At 39.7% G+C, this 6,057-nt stretch overlaps 1 pseudogene; it reads left to right on the top strand.

Annotated features, from left to right (window-relative positions):
• Nucleotides 1–446: 446 nt before the first annotated feature.
• Nucleotides 447–5,821, top strand: LOC127184648 (alpha-enolase-like; annotated as a pseudogene).
• Nucleotides 5,822–6,057: the final 236 nt, after the last annotated feature.

Raw genomic sequence — 6,057 nt, 5'->3', positions numbered from 1 at the left:
TATTTGTGCAAGGTATTTCCTGTTGAGGTAATATATTAATAGAATATTGATTTACAATATACAGTTGCACTGTTTTCTATGGGTGTAAAGAAGCCTCGGGGAGGATCCAGATAGCTAGGCCCCATGCACTCTTAAACTTAGATTCCAGATTCTTGGCATAATGTTAAGTTGGGTGAGTACTAGAATATTTTTATAAGCATTTGTCATGGAGGAAATGCTACAATTATTTTACACAGAGCTTCAGTTTTTCATCAGTATATAGGGAAAGCAAATTGAATGTTCCTGCAGATGACTGAGGATTATATGTCTTGTAAGTATTTTAGTGTGTTCACTGCAAGTGAATTCAGTAATACTTTGATACTTCGATCCAGATTAATAATTATGACATTTATGCTTTTAATCTTTATAATATGGTATGAAAATCATGGTGAGGTAGAATCTTGATGATGAATGAGGAAGATAGAAGAAGGCCAAAAGTCAAAGGTGAGTCTCATTCCTGAATACCCAGAAAGTCAAGACTAATATAATAACATCGATGATATTTCAGCAGCCATTTGTTTGAAAGGTAATGTTTTTGAAAATAGCTCCTGTAATCACAGGTATAAATCAGAAGTAGATTGGGATTGGAACTACTCAGTTTATTTTATTGCCAATTCTTTGAAATATTACATCTGCTTTTATAAGCAAGATCTTCCTTTGTGGGTTCTATGTATTTCTGAACTTTTCTTGCATTTTTTAGAACCTGGTGTCACTGGGAGAAGACCAAATATCATCAAAGGGGCAAGTGTCTTCTGGAATCATGTGTTTTAGTGTGGGTGCTATAGGTTTGGTCAATATTCCTCATTCTTAGTTTTTTCATATATATCAAGTACCTGGAGGGCTTATTTAAAGCTGCATTTCTTGACTTCACCCTCAGATTCTGTGAGTCAGAAGTAGAGTCAGTGAATTTGAATTTCCTACAAGCCCTTGAGCTGAAGCCAATGTTGATAGTCTGTTATCAGCCAACTGTCCCAGCACTGCATTGTCTATAGCCTAACTGTCCTCTAAATTCTACTAGAACCTAACTACCTTTAGAATTATTGACCATTTATTTTCTCTCATATGCTCTACTTCCAAGGCAAGTGAAGAAATGGTCAATGTAATCATCCTGTCTTCCTAGAATGGATTTATCTCTTTCTCTGATGGTTCTGTTGCTCACATACCATTCTGGTGAGGCAATTTTGATCATAGACGGTAGAAAGATTTCTCTATGCCAATTTCCTTTTAATATCCTGTAGGCTGGGGGATGGAGAACATCAGTAGAAAAGCCAATGAGCAAATTTTTGCTTGATTTGTTGCTCTCAATTTGAATCCTTTGTTAGAACTTAAAGCAGAATTTAACAAGAGTAATAAAGGTAAGTTTTGAATCTTGTGTACTCTTTTTTCAGGTAGTGTTCTTAACTTTGCTGTACAACCTGTTCAACTCTAGTGAGAGCTCACTGGCATAGATGGAAGATTACTGAATATTCACTAGTGAGTATATGCCATTTACCATCAGAGACTCTTAATGGTCTGTTATAGCTCATCTCTCAGTTTCTCTTGATATTCTGATGAAAAATTCCTAAAGCAAAGTGCCTGGGTCCTACACCCCATTCAGCTTTGAAGATGTTGAACTGGTTTGATTCTCTTTCTGGCTCTTTGTTTATCTCTGTGCATTCAGAGTCTAGCCCTGAGATGAGAAATTAGATTTCTTGTCTGAAACAGAATCGAAGATGACATTCAGAGTGCACTGTTTCTATGCTGTGTTATATGTATCAGAATAATAAGTTGTCTTAGCCTCATTATTATGGTATTCAGTAAAACAGAGCCAGTTAAAGGCTTCTTTTGTATGGAAGAAGCAGAAAAGCTGAGGCTCACTCTATGTAGGATAGAGTACAGTGTTTTAGGTACTTTCCAATTTCTGTGAAGAGACACCAGGACAAAGGGAACCTTAAAATTAAAGTAGTTTTTGAGGCTCATTGTTCCAGAGAATTAGAGTCCATGATCATCATGGCAGGGAGAATGGCAACAGGTAGGCATGATCCTGTAGCAGTAGTTGAGAGAAATATCCTGATCTGGAAGGAGAGAGAGAGAGTGAGAGAGAGAGAGAGAGAGAGAGAGAGAGAGAGAGAGAGAGAGAGAGAGAGAGGAGAGAGACAGACAGACAGACAGACAGACAGACAGACAGACATACAGAGACACACAGAAAGACAGCGACACACAGAGAGAAAGACATATTAAGGGGGTGGGAAAAAGGGAGGGAGGGAAGAAAGAATGGATGGAGAGAGAGACTTCTGAGTTTAAGGGAAGCTGGAACTCAAGTTATCCTTCCTGTCTGAGGAGACAACAAATACTTTGAGACTTTTTCAGATGTATTAAATCCATGTTCATTTTGAGTTTTGCTTGGATGGTCAATATATTAGTCCTAGACTATAATACACTGAGTAAGGAATTGAAATGTTAACATATTGGTTATTGAGAACTGTGTATTGCTATAGATTTGTCTTGTTTCAGAGTCTTTTGGTTCAACTTTCTAGCTTTGGGTTTACTTGTATTTTAAGTAATAAAAATGCAGCAAAATGTTTTAATGTTCACTTAAATATGACTGAAGGCTTTGTTTCAGCCTTACTGGATGAGTAAACATAGACGTGTATAATCTGTATCAGATTCTGTCTTTCTCCTCAATTTTATTCCCCTTACAGTTATCTTAAAATTATAATTTGAAGCCAACTATATAAATGAGGCAGTGTACTAATAAGTGTCATTTCTAATTTAAAGAAAACAGAGAATTTACACCATTAGCTGAACAACAATGAATAAATAGAATGAGCTGCTGTGAGTCTAAATTTTAGACACTGCTGTTTTTCTGCACAGATAATGTTGAATCAGTCTCCCCAAAACACTTAGAGAAAAACGGTAATAAGAATGAGGCAGAAGATGAATTTCAAACAGAAAAAAAGAAACATTCAATAGCAAACTGTTATTTCTCTACTATTTGTCTCTCTCTTGTCCTGCACTGCTTTAGGGCTTTGTAGCCAGAAGAGAGAAGGTAAAAAAGTACTGACACAGAATGTGCAAGAAAGTATTAAAAAAATCTTTACTTACCAAGAAAGTGGGTCAGAGGAGAGGACATCCTATTGAGACTTTAGGCAAGAGTAATATGGAAGAATAAGGAAATAGTAGGACCCACAGGGTCCTGGAAACCTACAAGAAGAACTTTATGACAGGCAGATCTGGGTCCTGGGGTCTTCCTCAAACTAAGGCACCAGCCAAGGAGAATATAGGCAGTAAACTTCAAACCCTTACCAAGACCTAGCTGACGATCATGATATTCTCCACCGTTGAGTGGAGAGTGAGATCTGACTCTCACATGAACTCTGGTGCCCCTTTTCTGACCACGTCCCCTGGATGGGGAGGCCTGGCGGCACTCAGAGGAAGGATAGCAAGTTACCAAGAAGAGACTTGATATTCTAAGAGCATATATAGGGGGAGAAGGTCTCCCTCAATCACAGACATAGGGGAGGGGAGAAGGGGGGAAGTGGGAGGGAGGGAAGAATGGGAGGAAACAGGGGAAGGGCTAACAATCGAGATGTAATATGAATAAAATAATAAAATGGAAAAAAAGAAAATCTCCAGATCATACAGAAAAATCACATTAAAGCCAAGAATCTCTTCATAAAGTAATAACTCAAGCTTCTCCTAAAAGCCTTGAATAACAAAATGAACAAATATCAGCCTTAGCAAGTCCTATTAGAAATTTTGGGCCAAGGGCCAAATAATACAACTTCACCTACTCTAAATATCTGAACATTTTAACCAGAACCAATAATTAACTGGATTTTATTTTGGGCAGTGTGGGTTACCAAATTTGGAGAAGTTTCTAAAAACAGCCCCACTAAAAATAAAATTTGAATCTTGGGGTTCAGGAGAGGCTGAGACTCCTATACTGAGAAGCACTTCAAATTTTTCTTAGCTAGGCATGTTTTGTCTATCACCTGACTTTGGCCTCCTGGGTGTTTAGGGTCTATCTCTGTCTTTATTCCACCTAACTTGGTTACTGTTTTGCTTATGCTTATCTAATGTTGCAAGGCTTGGAATCTATGTTACCATAGAACTGTACCCAACTCCATGTGATAACTATACCTCTTTTACAGACATCTTGAAACAAACCAGAAACCCTTTTATGACATTTATTATCTTCCTTATCCTATCTTCCTGTGTTTTGGTAGGTAGCGTGTTTTGGTACAGAATCTTCCTTATTAGGCTCTGTACATTATCAAAGTACTTAGTGGCACTCTTTCCATGACTGTATGGTTACATTTTGGTTCTAAGTCTTATTATTTCTAGTCATGGTCCATGACTATCTTTTTTTAAAAGACAGGGTCTCACTATATAGCCCTGAATGGCCCATAATTTACTGCACAGACCAGACTGGCCCTACATCCTGAGTGTTGGAATTAAAATTATGCTTTGTCAATCTTATTGTTCTTTAAAGTCTGTATCAGGCTCTCTTTGGTGTCTGCAGAAACCTCTTTCTTTCATTTGTGGTTTCTGGCCAGAGAGATCTTTGACTCTCATGGAAATCCTTCTGTTGAGGTTGATCTCTACACTGCAAAAGGTCTCTTCCAAGCTGTAGTGACCAGTAGTGCCTCCTCTGGAATCTATGATGCTCTAGAACTCTGTGACAGTGAAAATACATGCTACATGGGAAAGGGTGTCTTAATAGCTGTTGAGCACATCAATAAAACTATTTCAACTGCTCTGGTTAGCAAGAAACTGAGCATTGTAATGCAAGAGAAGATCTACATGCTCAAAATAGAGATGGATGGCACTGAAAAATAAATTTAAATTTAGTGCAAATGCTATCCTGGGAGTATCTCTGCCTGTCTGCAAAGCTGGTGCTGTGAAAAAGTGGGGGGCTCCTTTACCATCACATTGCTGACTTTGCTGGCAACCCTGAAGTTAATCTGCTAGTCCCAGTTTTCAATGTGATCAACAGTGGCTCTTAGGCTGGCAACAAACTGGCCATGAAAGAGCTCATGATCCTCCCGGTGGGGGCATCTTGTTTCTGGGAAGCCATACACACTGGGGCAGAAGTTTATCGAAACCTAAAGAGTCATCAAGGATGCCATCAATGTGAGTGATGAGAGCAGATTTGCACCTAACATCATGGAGAATAAAGAAGTGCTAGAGGTGCTGAAGAACAATTTCAAAGGCTGGCTACAATGAGCAGCTCATCATTGGCATGGACATGGCTGCCTCTGAGTTCCATAGGTCTGGCATGTATGAGCTGGACTTCAAGTCTCCTGATCACCCCGACCAGCTGGCTGAACTGTACAAGTCCTTCTTCAGGGAGTATCCAGTGGTGTCCATTGAAGGCCTTTTTGACCAGGAGACTGGGAAGCATGGCAGAAGTTCACAGTTAGTGCAGGCATCCAGGAGATTGGATATGATCTCACTGTGACCAACTCTATGTGGATTGCCAAGACTGTGGGCAAGAAGTCCTGCAACTGCCTCCCACTCAAAGTTAACCAGATGGGCTCTGTAACCCAGACTCTGCATATGTGTAAGCGGGACCAGTACAATTTCTGGGATATCATGCTGTCCAATCCCTCTGGGGAGACTGATGATATTTTCATCACTGACCTGGTAATAGGACTCTGCGCTGGGCAGTTCAAGTCTGGTGCCCTTGCCAATCTGAGCGCCTGGGCCCAAGTACAATCAGATCCTTAGATTCAAGGAAGAGCTGAGCAACATGGCCAAGTTTACTGGCAGGTCTTTCAGGAACTGCCTGACAAACTAATGTGAGGCCTGGAGATCCTGAAGCAGCAACCAGCTACTTAGATCCTGTTCTTCATGTCATTGAAGTAGCTCAAGGCTAGTGTTTGATCTGAATCATTGTTTTTGTCACTTCATTTCCCAGCTAGTTTCTGGAGCCCTCATAACTCTTGTGTAAACTCAAGGGTGGCCACAGGCAAGACCCCTCAGTGGTTCTACACTCAAAGTAAAAGCAACAGTAACCCTTTTTTAAAGTCTGTA

The sequence above is a fragment of the Acomys russatus genome, chromosome X (assembly GCF_903995435.1).
Source record: "Acomys russatus chromosome X, mAcoRus1.1, whole genome shotgun sequence".
Lineage (NCBI taxonomy): Eukaryota > Metazoa > Chordata > Mammalia > Rodentia > Muridae > Acomys > Acomys russatus.
Note: the sequence above shows the minus strand (reverse complement) of the source record. Positions and strands in the feature narration are given on the sequence as shown.